The sequence below is a fragment of the Xyrauchen texanus genome, chromosome 3 (assembly GCF_025860055.1).
Source record: "Xyrauchen texanus isolate HMW12.3.18 chromosome 3, RBS_HiC_50CHRs, whole genome shotgun sequence".
Lineage (NCBI taxonomy): Eukaryota > Metazoa > Chordata > Actinopteri > Cypriniformes > Catostomidae > Xyrauchen > Xyrauchen texanus.
Genome location: NC_068278.1, coordinates 41,524,152 through 41,537,363, shown reverse-complemented (window position 1 = coordinate 41,537,363; position 13,212 = coordinate 41,524,152). Strand labels below are relative to the sequence as shown.

Below are 13,212 nucleotides of genomic sequence, written 5' to 3'. Positions count from 1 at the left end.
TCCATATTGTAAAATCTGACAAAGGTGGAGGGGAAGTCCATCCCGCTGCCACACATATGTCGTGAATGGAAATCCCGCTGGACCATGCCCACGAGGATGCCATGCCTCTAGTGGAGTGAGTCCTAATGCCCAACGGGCATGGCAGGTCTTTTGACGCCGTATGCAGCAGCAATAGCGTCCACTATCCATCTAGATAGTGTCTGTTTCGAGGCGGCGAGACCTTTGGTGCGCCCTAACGAAACGAAAAGCTGCTCAGAGCGCCTGAAAGCGGCGGAGCGCGCAGTATACAATCTCAGTGCTCTGACCGGGCAAAGGAGATTGGTGTCGCGTTCAGCTATCGGATGCTGGCAGCGCCGATAGGGAAATGACCTGTGCTCTGAAAGGAGTACCGATCACCTTGGGAACATAGCCGTGTCTAGGCTTTAAAATGACCTTGGAGTCACTTGGTCCAAACTCAAGACACGCAGTGCTGACAGACAGCGCGTGAAGGTCTCCCACATGTTTGACTGATGACAGGGCAGTCAGAAAAACGGTTTTGAGTGAAAGGTATTTCAAATCCACGGATTGAAGTGGTTCGAAAGGGGGCTTTCATAGTTTCGAGAACTATAGAAAGATCCCAGATAGGAACCGATGGGGGCGCGGGGTTCATCCTTCTAGCTCCCCTGAGGAAGCGGATGACCAGCTCATTTTTACCCCATGGCTGGCCGTGCAGGGGTTCAGCGAACGCCGCAACGGCCGCCACATACACTTTGAGCGTGGATGGGGATCTGCCCTTATCCAGCAGCTCTTGTAGAAATACTGAGCAGCTGACTGACACCCCACATGTCCGCGGGTCCAGGTCTCTGTCGGTGCACCATTTTGAGAACACAGACCATTTTGACGCATAGAGTCTTCTCGTGGAAGGGGCTCTAGCGTGTATGATGGTGTTTATTACTCCTTCTGGCAGAGCGACGGGTAGTCGCTGATCACCCACGCATGCAGCCCCAGCTCTGGGTGGGGATGCCAGATTGTGCCGCTGAGCTTGAGAGAGGAGATCTGCTCTCACTGGGATGGGCCACGGCACTGTCAGTGACAGCTGCGTAAGCTCCGGGAACCATGTCTGATTCTCCCAACGAGGAGCACCGAGTGACGCTGTTTCCTGATCCTCTGCATTACCTGTGGCAATAGCGAGACGGGAGGGAAGGCGTAAGCGGGCATCTGGGCCAGTCCTGGGCCAGCTGGCCCTCGCTTTGAGAAAAATATTGGGCAGTGAGAGTTCTCTTTGGACGCAAAGAGGTCTATCTCTGCTCTGCCGAATAGGTGCCATAACGTCTGGACTGTTTGAGCGTGCATGGACCATTCCCCTGGGGGAATATTGTCTCTGACCAACTCAGTATGCGTTTCGTCAGATGGAACAGGTTCCTGGATCTGACACCGCCCTGACGGTTTAGGTAGGATACCACAGATCTGTTGTCCGAACGGACCAGGACGTGGTGACCCTGAATGACCGGGAGAAAGCGCACGAGCGCGTACTCGACCGCTATCATTTCCAGACAATTTATGTGAAGGAGCTTTTCCTGAACTGACCATAGGCCGAAAACCGAGAGCTTTCGCGAGACCGCTCCCAACCTGTGTTGGACACGTCTGTCGAGATGACTTTTCGGCGAGATACAGCTCCCATTGTCACTCCCCGCTGATACCATTCGGCCACTGTCCAGGGCTGCAGAGCTGAAATACAGGTCTGAGTCACCTTGATGGGCTGGCGGCCTGTGGCCCAAGCCCGGCGAGACGCGTGGGTGTTTAGCCAATGCTGAAGCGGGCGCATGTGCAGTAAACCCAGCTGAAGTACTGCTGCGGCTGAGGCCATGTAACCTAGCACTCTCTGGAATTTCTTCAGAGGTGTGAGGCTGTTCATCTGAAAAGATGCGGCTAGTCGCTGAACACGGCGCGCTGTGTAGATAAGCGAGCCGTCATTGCCACGGAGTCTAGTTCTATTCCAGGGAAGGAAATTGCCTGACTGGGCTGTAGTGAGCTCTTGGTCCAATTGACTGCAAGACCCAAACTGTTCAGATGGCTGAGGAGAACTGCTCTGTGAGACAGAAGCTCCATATGTGACTGTGCCATAATCAGCCAGTCGTCCAAATAGTTCAAGTACTGCAAACCCTGACTCCGCGAGGGGTGCGAGCGCCGCATCCATGCACTTCGTGAAAGTACAGGGTGCTAAGGACAGGCCGAACGGAAGGACGGTGTATTGATAAACCTGGCCGTCAGGCGTAATCTCAAGAATGGCCTGTGACGGGATTTATCTGAATCTGAAAGTATGCATCTTTCAGATCGAGAGAAATAAACCAGTCCCCTGGCGCACATGCGCGAGGAGTTTCCTGATTGTAAGCATTTTGAACGGTCTTTTTGCAAGCACCTTGTTCAAAACCCTGAGATCTAATATGGGTCTGAGGCCGCCGTCTTTCTTGGGAACAAGAAAATAACGGCTGTAAAGCCCCGACTCGCTCAGAGAGGGTGGCACTTTCTCTATGGCCCTTTTGCACAGAAGGCTTGCTATTTCTGAACGAAGCATGCACGCTGCTTCCGTGTTCACAGTGGTTTTGAGCCAGCTCTGAAGCGAGGAGGGCGGCGATCGAACTGTAGCAAATAGCCCTGTTGTATTGTGCTTAACACCCACTTGGATATCCCTGGAATAGCTTCCCACGCTTTGAAGCTGTAACGCTAGAGGGTGAATGGCCAATTCGCTCTGATTGCCGCACACAGAGCTGAACAAAATGTGTGAGCTGCGTTTAGTGTGTTTATGCATGATTGCTCGCGAGACAGCATGAACAGGCTGTTTTGTGAGTGACTTCCGATTGGAATGAATGGGGAAAGAGTCACATCTGTTACGTGATGCCCAAGCATAGTCATGGGCACGGGACTTACACACAGAGGAATGTTTGCTGGCCGTGTAACAGAGCGGGCAGAGAATGGGCGCCGCGACGTATTCGTGGGCGCATTTATTGACTCTAGCGTCGAGCGGTTCGTGAATCGCTTTATGTGAGCGTGCTCTGGTGGGGACACGAGACATGCAGTGCTTGTGTGTAGAGGTGAACACTGGATTGTGGGCACATTTTCTACACATAGGGCTGGTCGTATGACAGAGCTGCCAGAGAATGGGCGCAAGACGCATTTGTGGGCCTTCATTGACTCTGACGCTCGAGCGGTTCATAACCGCTTTATGAGATCGTGCTCTGATAGGGGCACGGGATGTGTTATGCTTGTGTGTAGGGGTGAACACTGGGTTGTGGGCACATTTTCTACACATAAGACATGTTTGCTCTTTACAAGATTTATTTGGGTCGCCGTGAAAACGGCGCTTGAGTGCAGGCAAGCGGGCAGTGTCACCGGCTTGTTGGCTGCTAAATTCACCACTGCAGTAGCCTGAGAGAAGGGGACTGACAGGGGCTAAGCTTTGACGGTGGTCCGCCGCGGCGGACTGAGCCGCCGCTTGTTCAACACAGTTAGGAAGACTTCGGCTGCTCGGGTTTCAGCGCTACCTTAGATCGAGGCCCGCTGGGGCGGCGGTCTGCGGCGGCTGTCTGAGCGCTGATCGAGGGCGGCCGCCCTGTCGACGCTGAGAAGTCTGGAGTTTGTTGAACTGGGCGCTGTGAAGAGGCTCGTGCAGTTGGCTGATCACGTGAGCGGCCTGCAGAGGAGCTACGCGACGCCGCAGGAAGAGGTTCATGGCTTGGGTGGCTTTCTGGACTTCTGAGAAGCGGTCAACAATGCCACTCACCGCAGAGCCGAAGAGACCGGTCGGAGAGAGCGGTGCGTTGAGGAATGTGGAGCGCTCTGCTTCTCCCATGTCGGCTAGTGTTAGCCACAAGTGTCTCTCGGTCACAGTCAGCGAGGCCATGCACTTCCCTAGAGCTTGGGCTGCAGCTTTGGTAGCCGAAGGGCGCAGGTCTGTCGTGCTCGTAGATCAGTAACAGCCTCTGGGTGCCTACCTTTCTCATCCCACTCCCGAAGAAGGTCTGCTTGTAGGATCTGTAAAACGGCCATTGAGTGCAGAGCAGATGCGCTTGGCCGGCGGCGGAATAGGCGCGCCAACATAGGCGGAAGTCGCTCTGCAGGCCTTAGACGGAGCACAGGCTTGGAACGCCATCTCGCAGAGGGCGGACAAAGGTGTGCTGCTACCGAGTCCTTGACCGGGGATGGAGGAGTAGCCTCTCTCAGTGGCGCCGCCCACCGACGCGAGAGAGGTGGAGACGTGGGAACGGGACCTGGCTGAAAAGGAGCGCTCCACCGACTTTGCAAGCTCCGTGTGTAATTCCGGCAGGAAGGGAGCGCCCGGCCGCGGGTGTAGAGCGGCGATGGCTTTGAAGAAAGCAGCCGCCGAGTCTGTTGGGTGCCTGCTCAGGGGCGGTGACCACTGAGCCCGAGGCGGAGTGTGAGGAGGCGTGTTAACTCCCTTCGACCCGGCGCGGGTCCTGCTGGATTCCTGGGCCGAGGAGGAGGCTTGGGAGCCTGACCACTCCTCGCTGTCCGAAGCCATGATGGAACAGCGGCCCTTATCCTCCGCCTCGTCATCCGGAGATGGCAGCAGTGCTGCGCGCGTCCCGGGGCGGGGAGGGTGAAAGCGATGCTCGAGGGAGAGGCTCGGCGAGGCAGTCGCTTCAACCACAGTTTCCGGCAGCCTTTGTGAGCGGGCGCTTCTTCCTGCGCTGCTGAAGGTAAGGCGGCGCGGTGGTTTCTGCTTTGAGCGCTCGAGTCGAGCCCGCAGGGTCGACATCGGTAGCTGCTCGCAGAATCGCGATCCGCCCTCAGTGAGGGCGAGCTCTGCGTGCCCCAGTCCCAGGCAGAGAGCGCAGATGATGTGGCGGTCTCCTGTGCTGAGAAGGGCGCGACATGAGGCGCAAGTGGAGCGAGGCATCTTGAAAAAGACGCTCGTACTCTTTTGTGAATAGTTCGTGAGAACTAGCTTGCTGAATAAAAGGATACGTCGTCGGATGGCGTAGCTCGCAGGATGGCTGAAGGTTGCTGAGACGGCCGGCTTCTTCTAGCGCTGTCCACGCTTGCTTGATGCCCCTCGAACGGCGACGCGGCTTCCAGGTCAGCGATGCGAAGAGCTTCGCTGAAGAGATGAAAAACCAGGGTTCCAGCCTATGAACTACGCTTATATGCACTCAAGTCACGCCCATTTTGGCGGGCTTTGATGCAGTGAGCGCGCGGACGCCTCTCATTGGATGCGAGTTCGCCTAAGCTCGTCTATAGGCTGCAGCAGTTGCCGCAGAGCAACCTATGAGCTCGCTAGCTAGCCCGCTCAAGGTCTGCAGCTGCCGCACTGCGTTGACAATGGATACAAAAATTAAGGATAATTTTTTGGCTTCAATATCTCAGAAAAGATGAATCTTTCCTGTAGCGTAAGCTAGCTTACGCAATACGAGAGAACCTCTCGTAAGAGAACTGTACATTTTGTGGTATTTTTGATCTGTTGATTTTATTTTATTTTTTTAAACAATATAGAAATGTGCATAATCATTTTTCTAGTTGGAATCCCTTGGTTATTTCTATGGCTCAAAACTGTACCAAATAGTGTTTGCAATAGTGTAGGGGTTTTCAAAGTCTTAAACAGTAAGCCCCCCCTCTCAAGGGCGAACATTTCATAAAAATGTTGGGGGGGACAATAAACATAACAATTCTCAAGAGCAATTTTTGAAGAGGACACCAAGGGTTTTTTTGTTGTTGTTGCCCCGTTTGCATTTGTATTATTTTATTTCTTAAACAATTATTTTAAGAATATATCATTATATTATTTACAATACACATATTTTAATTATATTTTAGGGGGGGACAACCCTCAGATAGGAGGGGAGGGGAGGGGGGGGGGGGGCTGACTCAAATTTCCGCCTATGCTCCCTCTGACAAAATGTAAAAGACTGCGTCTCCCTAAACAAAACTTTTTTTGTTGTTGTACAGGTTTATATACATACAGTAATGTTGTACAGTACAATAGTGTAGTTAATAATTAACAAGACAGCATATGCCTAAATGTCACAAATATTTTTTTCCACTAAAAACAGCTGTATATTCTGGCCCCTTATTTGACCCTGTTTTGTCAGGTATTTTCCTCCAGTGTTATATTATCAAACTTAATCATATTTCAGGCGTTGAGGCATTGGAACCATAGACCTATGATGATCAGTAATCTTAAATTCAGTCTGACAGAATCATTTGGCAATATATGTCAGGTGTAAATATTCCTATTAATCATATGAAACCTATTATGTATACCTATGTGTGTACCTTATATGTGGCAGAGTTTTCAAATTACACGAGGAATTGCCGATAGGGGTAAACACATTACAAAACATTTCACTATTGACGAATCCCAAATGACTCTGCCTGGACTCCAAATTACATTTCACAACAGAGTACACGTGCGAAGTGATACGAGATACGAAAACAAATGCATGATCATATGTTATGAATTTCAGAATATGATGTGTATGTTTTTAATCACCTAAAGGCATTATATATTTTATTGGTTACAATATAAACAAGTACCTCCTACTGCAAAATCTACCTGTTTGCTTACCTGACTGTCCAAGAAAATTGGCAATTTCTCTCCAACCCTTCTCTTTCTCCACCCGGTTGTGGTACAGTTCAGATGAAACATCAAATAGGCACTGGTGCTCTTGCCCATGTTTCACACATTTTTTCTCCATTTCTTCGATCCAATGAGACTTTCTTGATACCGCACAGCCATGCTAGTTGATGTTCTGTTGCAGGTACATCAGGACTCCTCCCACTGAAACTTTCCATGCCCCGTTTCTTGCTCTCTCATTGGCTGTAGGTCAATGTTGCAGTTATATTTGGTCAAAACACATTTTACATTGCACGATTTGGAATCGCAGACAGGTCCAGATAATTAATATGCTAGACCTCTCGCTGACAATTACATCTTTGATTTGTGGCGATCTCCACAAAACTGTCGGCGAGTGAAAATCGGCCCTAAAATCATGTAGTGTAAACTCGGCATGAAATGTGTCAGCATGAAGGTGAGCAGCCTGCACCCCACCAGACTGTCTTTTGACTGGTTTTAATTTGTGCTTCCTGATGGCACATGCTGTTGTTATCTCCAAAGGCTATCCGGTCTCCTTTGTGCTTGATGAGTCCGTTAAAATCTGCATTAGATAAAAGAACAATTCTACAACAACTTGACTGCTTTTCTATGCAGACTAAGGAAAATGAGAAACAAAGTCTCTAAAAAAAGTGTTAGAACTTGCAGCATCATCACTATACATACTGTACTTGTCATGGTAAGATGATGATGTTGGTGAAACTGAGTCAGACACAGTTGAATAGACCTTGCATTGCAGGGAGCTGGAGTCCCATCCATTATAGACAGGGTCATCTTCTATTTTGAAAGAAACATCTAAGCAAACAGTCCTTTACCATTGGAGTGTGGGTACTTTTATTATAATGAGTCTTGACAGCTTTCTCTATTTGCTAGTTATTTTCCCCTGTGCTTACCCATGTGTAGAGCTTGATGTTTTCCTCTGGCCAAATGACAGTGGGGTTTGTAACATCATGTGCTTTTGGCTTTGAGCTAAATTGTGGCCTTCAAAATCTATTGCTGTGACAGTACAACCCCAATCTGAGTTTACCTCACAATTTAAGAGTTTTATCTACCTCCATGTAATTATTACCCCCAAGACTCCCATAAGGACTTGAGTTGAGAGTACTTAACAGAACATTTCAGGTCAAATTAGCCCTCAAGTGTCAAAACAACCCCAATACTCCTCACTGAGGAGCGTAGAGCTTGAAAAAACAGCCTCACTTAACACTTTGAAATGAGACTATGTAGCATTATCTATCTTTCGGCAGAGCTCCAGACAAAACAAAAATGACTTAGAAGCCATTGGCTAATAAACTGACAAATTTAGGAGCCAAATGGCTGTTTTTAGTTGCCAAATCACAGATTTGCTCGATTTAGATTGCTGTTCAGAAACACGAAGTAAAGCAGAAGAAAAGGAAGCTGATAATTAATCGAAGGTTTAATAAGCAGTATATATAGTTGAGAAGATAAATTTGCATTCCTTTTTGTCTCATAAATGTTCACACACCTTTCATAATTTATACAAATTTAAGAGATAAGATTGTTTTTATTTAATACTGCTCTTCACAATCTACATTACAGATAATTACATAAAGTATAGTATGTGTATAGTAGTGTGTTGTCTGCTTGAGCATCAATTAATGTTTGTACCTTGTGTAATAGTTGTGTACAAGTGTCAAAAGTTTGATCGATGTTTTTGATACATCAGTATCGCAAGAATCGATACTTTAGGATTGATCCGCCCATCCCTACTCGTCACAACAGACTGGGTGAAAAGCAGCGTGAGACACACTAGTGCACGCTCTAAAGATGCATTCAATAACTTACAAGACGATTAATGACGAAACCGCATATGAACGCACACAGCCCGACTGTCGCCAATAGTTTCTAGATTTTTAATTATTGTTGCAATCAATTATTTTTAGACCATTTTAGTCGCAGTCTGGAGCCATGTAACGGTCTGTCTAATATGCTTTGCCATTAGGTCTGTGTTATTAAATTACAACATAAAAGGTATTATACAGTTTGTTAAATGGCAAAGCATAATACATTTTCTTTAAATCATACTTTTTGCCAGGAATATTTTTAAGTGTGCATATTGAGGCTGCCAATAGATTAAAAATATTAATCTTGATTACTTTTTAATGATTTCTTTGGCATTAAAACAATCTCAAATTTTTAATGCTATAATTTAACTCTAAATATATATATTTAGAATCATGTTCTTCATGTTAGTCTGTTAGATTTTTTCATGACAACTTTTATGAGAACCTCTTTAGCATGTTTCTGGGTATGACATATTGATAGGATATTGGCCTTGGCAGACTAGATCTGCTAAGCTGCTGCTGCTACAGAGCAAGTACGGATACTCGCAACTGCTAGAACATACACAGACATACTGAGGAAATGTGGACATCCTGCTGCTATTGCACAGTTAAATAAACTCAAGACATACTGCATCAAGCATGTATGACATACTTCTGCACATTCTGGGCCGAATTAAGGTTGTCCTAGGCCTCGGGGCTTATCGTTTCGCTGGGCCCCTGTCAGTCATCAGAGCGGGACGTTTTCACTCAATGATCTTGCGCTATGTGGACGGGTTTAGACGTTGTGCACCCTCTCTATGTTTATATCAGTGTCTCCCACAGAATGCATCTGGGCCTCCCCCGGGAGTTCGGGGCCCCCCTGCTGCCACGGGCCCCCGGGCTTAAGCACAGGTAAGCCCGTGCATTTATGGGGAGGAGGAGGGTTTCAGAAAAAAACTCACATCATGCTGCAGTAAAACCGGCTTACTTGCAAACTGAGCAAATTTCTTTTTTAGGCAAAGGGAGCGTACACAAGTTCATTGGCTACCTGATTAAATATAGTCAGGTCCATAAATATTGGGACATCGACACAATTCTAATCTTTTTGGCTCTATACACCACCACAATGGATTTGAAATGAAATGAACAAGATGTGCTTTAACTGCAGACTTTCAGCTTCAATTTGAGGGTATTTACATCCAAATCAGGTGAACGGTGTAGGAATTACAACAGTTTGTATATGTGCCTCCCACTTTTTAAGGTACCAAAAGTAATTAACAATTAACAATCATAAATAAAACTTTCACTTTTTAATACTTTGATACTCAATTACAGCCTGAAGTCTGGAACGCATAGACATCACCAGACGCTGGGTTTCATCCCTGGTGATGCTCTGCCAGGCCTCTACTGCAACTGTCTTCAGTTCCTGCTTGTTCTTGGGGCATTTTCTCTTCAGTTTAGTCTTCAGCAAGTGAAATGCATGCTCAATCGGATTCAGGTCAGGTGATTGACTTGGCCATTCTTTCCCTTAAAAAACTCTTTGGTTGCTTTCGCAGTATGCTTCGGGTCATTGTCCATCTGTACTGTGAAGCGCCGTCCAATGAGTTCTGAAGCATTTGGCTGAATATGAGCAGATAATATTGCCCGAAACACTTCAGAATTCATCCTGCTGCTTTTGTCAGAAGTCACATCATCAATAAATACAAGAGAACCAGTTCCATTGGCAGCCATACATGCCCACGCCATGACACTACCACCACCATGATTCACTGATGAGGTGGTATGCTTTGGATCATGAGCAGTTCCTTTCCTTCTCCATACTCTTCTCTTCCCATCACTCTGGTACAAGTTGATCTTTGTCTCATCTGTCCATAGGATGTTGTTCCAGAACTGTGAAGGCTTTTTTAGATGTTGTTTGGCAAACTCTAATCTGGCCTTCCTGTTTTTGAGGCTCACCAATTGTTTACATCTTGTGGTGAACCCTCTGTATTCACTCTGGTGAAGTCTTCTCTTGATTGTTGACTTTGACACACATACACTTACCTCCTGGAGAGTGTTCTTGATCTGGCCAACTGTTGGGAAGGGTGTTTTCTTCACCAGGGAAAGAATTCTTCGGTCACCCACCACAGCTGTTTTCCGTGGTCTTCCGGGTCTTTTGGTGTTGCTGAGCTCACCGGTGCGTTCTTTCTTTTTAAGAATGTTCCAAACAGTTGATTTGGCCACACCTAATGTTTTTGCTATCTCTCTAATGGGTTTGTTTTGATTTTTCAGCCTAATGATGGCTTGCTTCACTGATAGTGACAGCTCTTTCGATCTCAAATTGAGAGTTGACCGCAACAGATTCCAAATGCAAATAGCACACTTGAAATGAACTCTGGACCTTTTATCTGCTCCTTGTAAATGGGATAATGAGGTAATAACACACACCTGGCCATGGAACAGCTGAGCAGCCAATTGTCCCATTACATTTGGTCCCTTAAAAAAGTGGGAGGCACATGTACAAACTGTTGTAATTCCTACACCGTTCACCTGATTTGGATGTAAACACCCTCAAATTAAAGCTGAAAGTCTGCAGTTAAAGCACATCTTGTTCGTTTCATTTCAAATCCATTGTGGTTGTGTATAGAGCCAAAAAGATTAGAATTGTGTCGATGTCCCAATATTTATGGACCTGACTGTATATACATTGTACAGGCAAAATTTTACTATTGTGAATATAAAAAATTGCATGTTTATTGTTTGATGAAGTCATGGGAAACTGAGAGGAAATTATAGACAGAAATGTTGGTTTTTTTGTCACTCCCACAGATACTGGAGAGGCATGAAGTTATTTCATTTTCTCCCATTGTATATCATTCTCAAAAACTCTGAGTTCTACTCTTCATCTGTCTCTCGATCATACTTGGTCTCTTTCCATAGTTACTGTCTTGAGAATAGATATATGAGGACCAGACTAATATGATTCTCTCAGACAATGTACAAACACAAGGTGACAGATAATGTTTTTCAACCACATTCATTTAAAATCAATCAGGTCTGTTTTATCCAGGTCTGTGTTATTTTCTAAGAGAGTCTAAGAAAAGCAGACAGAAAACCGTTCACTCCTTTAGGTGACCATAAGTGGCTTTCAATGCAGATTATCCCAGTGCCACTCTATGTCCTTAATTTCCGCCCGTTATGTTGAGGATGAAATTCAATTACCCTCTTGTCAAACAACATAATTTTCAGGTAAACTGAGCAGTGGATCACTCTCTGAAAGCAGTGCCGTTAAATCCAAGTAACTGATGAGTTGGTGATTTGTGGCTCACTTAATGCCAGCCGCAGTAATTATTTATTGGACTGTGCATAAGATGGGCACTTCTGGTTTACCTTTTTCTCCTCTCACGCAGTCCCTAAACCCTGCTCCAGTTCGCGTCTTTTTTTACAGCCCCATGACCGCATTTGTATTTATCTTAAAAAAAAATTATAATCATTTAATTTAAAAAAAAATATATATATTTTTTTATATATTATATAATTTTTTAAATATATATATATATATATATATATATATATATATATATATATATCCCCAGCCTGGCCAAGCTGTAACTGTTTTTTGTAATTTTAACGGAAAAACAATGCAAATTGCTACAGTAAAAAAAAAAAGAAAAAACAAAACTGTTAAAAACTTGTTAACTGGTAATTACCTTAAATTGTACAGTGACAAAAATTATTTGAAAGTAAAAAGTATGATTTACCCTATAGTTAACAGTGAAAATGTATTTAGATATTTAGAATATGATTTTATCCAAAGCGACTTACAAATGAGAAATTTATATTATGTTTAACAAGACAATACATGTACTTTTCCGGTAAACTATTGTTAAAATAAATGCATTCCCAAGTCTCTACGTGACCCATTAAATTTGATTATATTTTCTTGAAATAGCTACAGTATGTTTCTTCCTAACTTTGATATCAGTTATGTACATTGGTGTGTTTGTTACATTTTATTTTGATTAGTTCATGTTTATTGCATTAATGTAGTGCCCTGTTGGTGTTTTATATGCCTGTCACGATTATTAAATAATCATCTGATCGCTGTTATTTAATCTAACTGCGATTATTGTGCACTTTAACTTCCAATCATATTTAACTATCCAAATAAGGGAAGGATGCCATGTTTGAGTGTGTTATTCAGTTTAACTCCAATTGTCTCACTGAGCCATACAGCGGACCACACTGCATGCAGTTCATGAAAAGTGTGTTAAGATTAACCGCTTCAGAACTGGACTTTAAGCGATGTGATGCATGCACCGTCTGCGGAGGTTTTGCGCCAAACTCCCGTGCAAATAGAAACAAGCATTTTAGTGAATGCAAAGCGCTCCGGTTTCACTTTAATTTAACATTCATGTAATGGCAAATGTTATTTGTTATTGTGGATTCATACACGCAGTGTTAAAGACAATATAATAATAATAATAATAATATAATATAATATAATATAATAGCTATTCACGTTGGCTGGGTTCCAACAACAACTGTGTAAATGCAAAATGGACCAAAACTATATTATTTTAGATAAATATTTTAAGTATTTTTAAATAATTTGATATTTAAAATATTATTTTTCATAAGTTCATAAGTTTTTAAATCCTTAAAGGAAATAATGTAAAACTTAAATATTAATAAATGACTTCTTAAGGTTTATGAAGCACACATAGACCTATGACAAATGCATAGCCATTTGTATCACAATTAATCTTCATAATCGTGAAAGCCCTAAAACTGTTAATTAATCATCATAAGTGTCATAATCGTGAGAGCCCAAAAAAACAG

General features: G+C 44.6%; 1 protein-coding gene across 2 annotated transcripts in view; it reads left to right on the top strand.

Annotated features, from left to right (window-relative positions):
* Positions 1–13,212, top strand: part of zmat4a (zinc finger, matrin-type 4a) — a 175,150-nt gene that overhangs the window by 53,495 nt on the left and 108,443 nt on the right. The gene's annotated exons all lie outside the window — the stretch shown is intronic.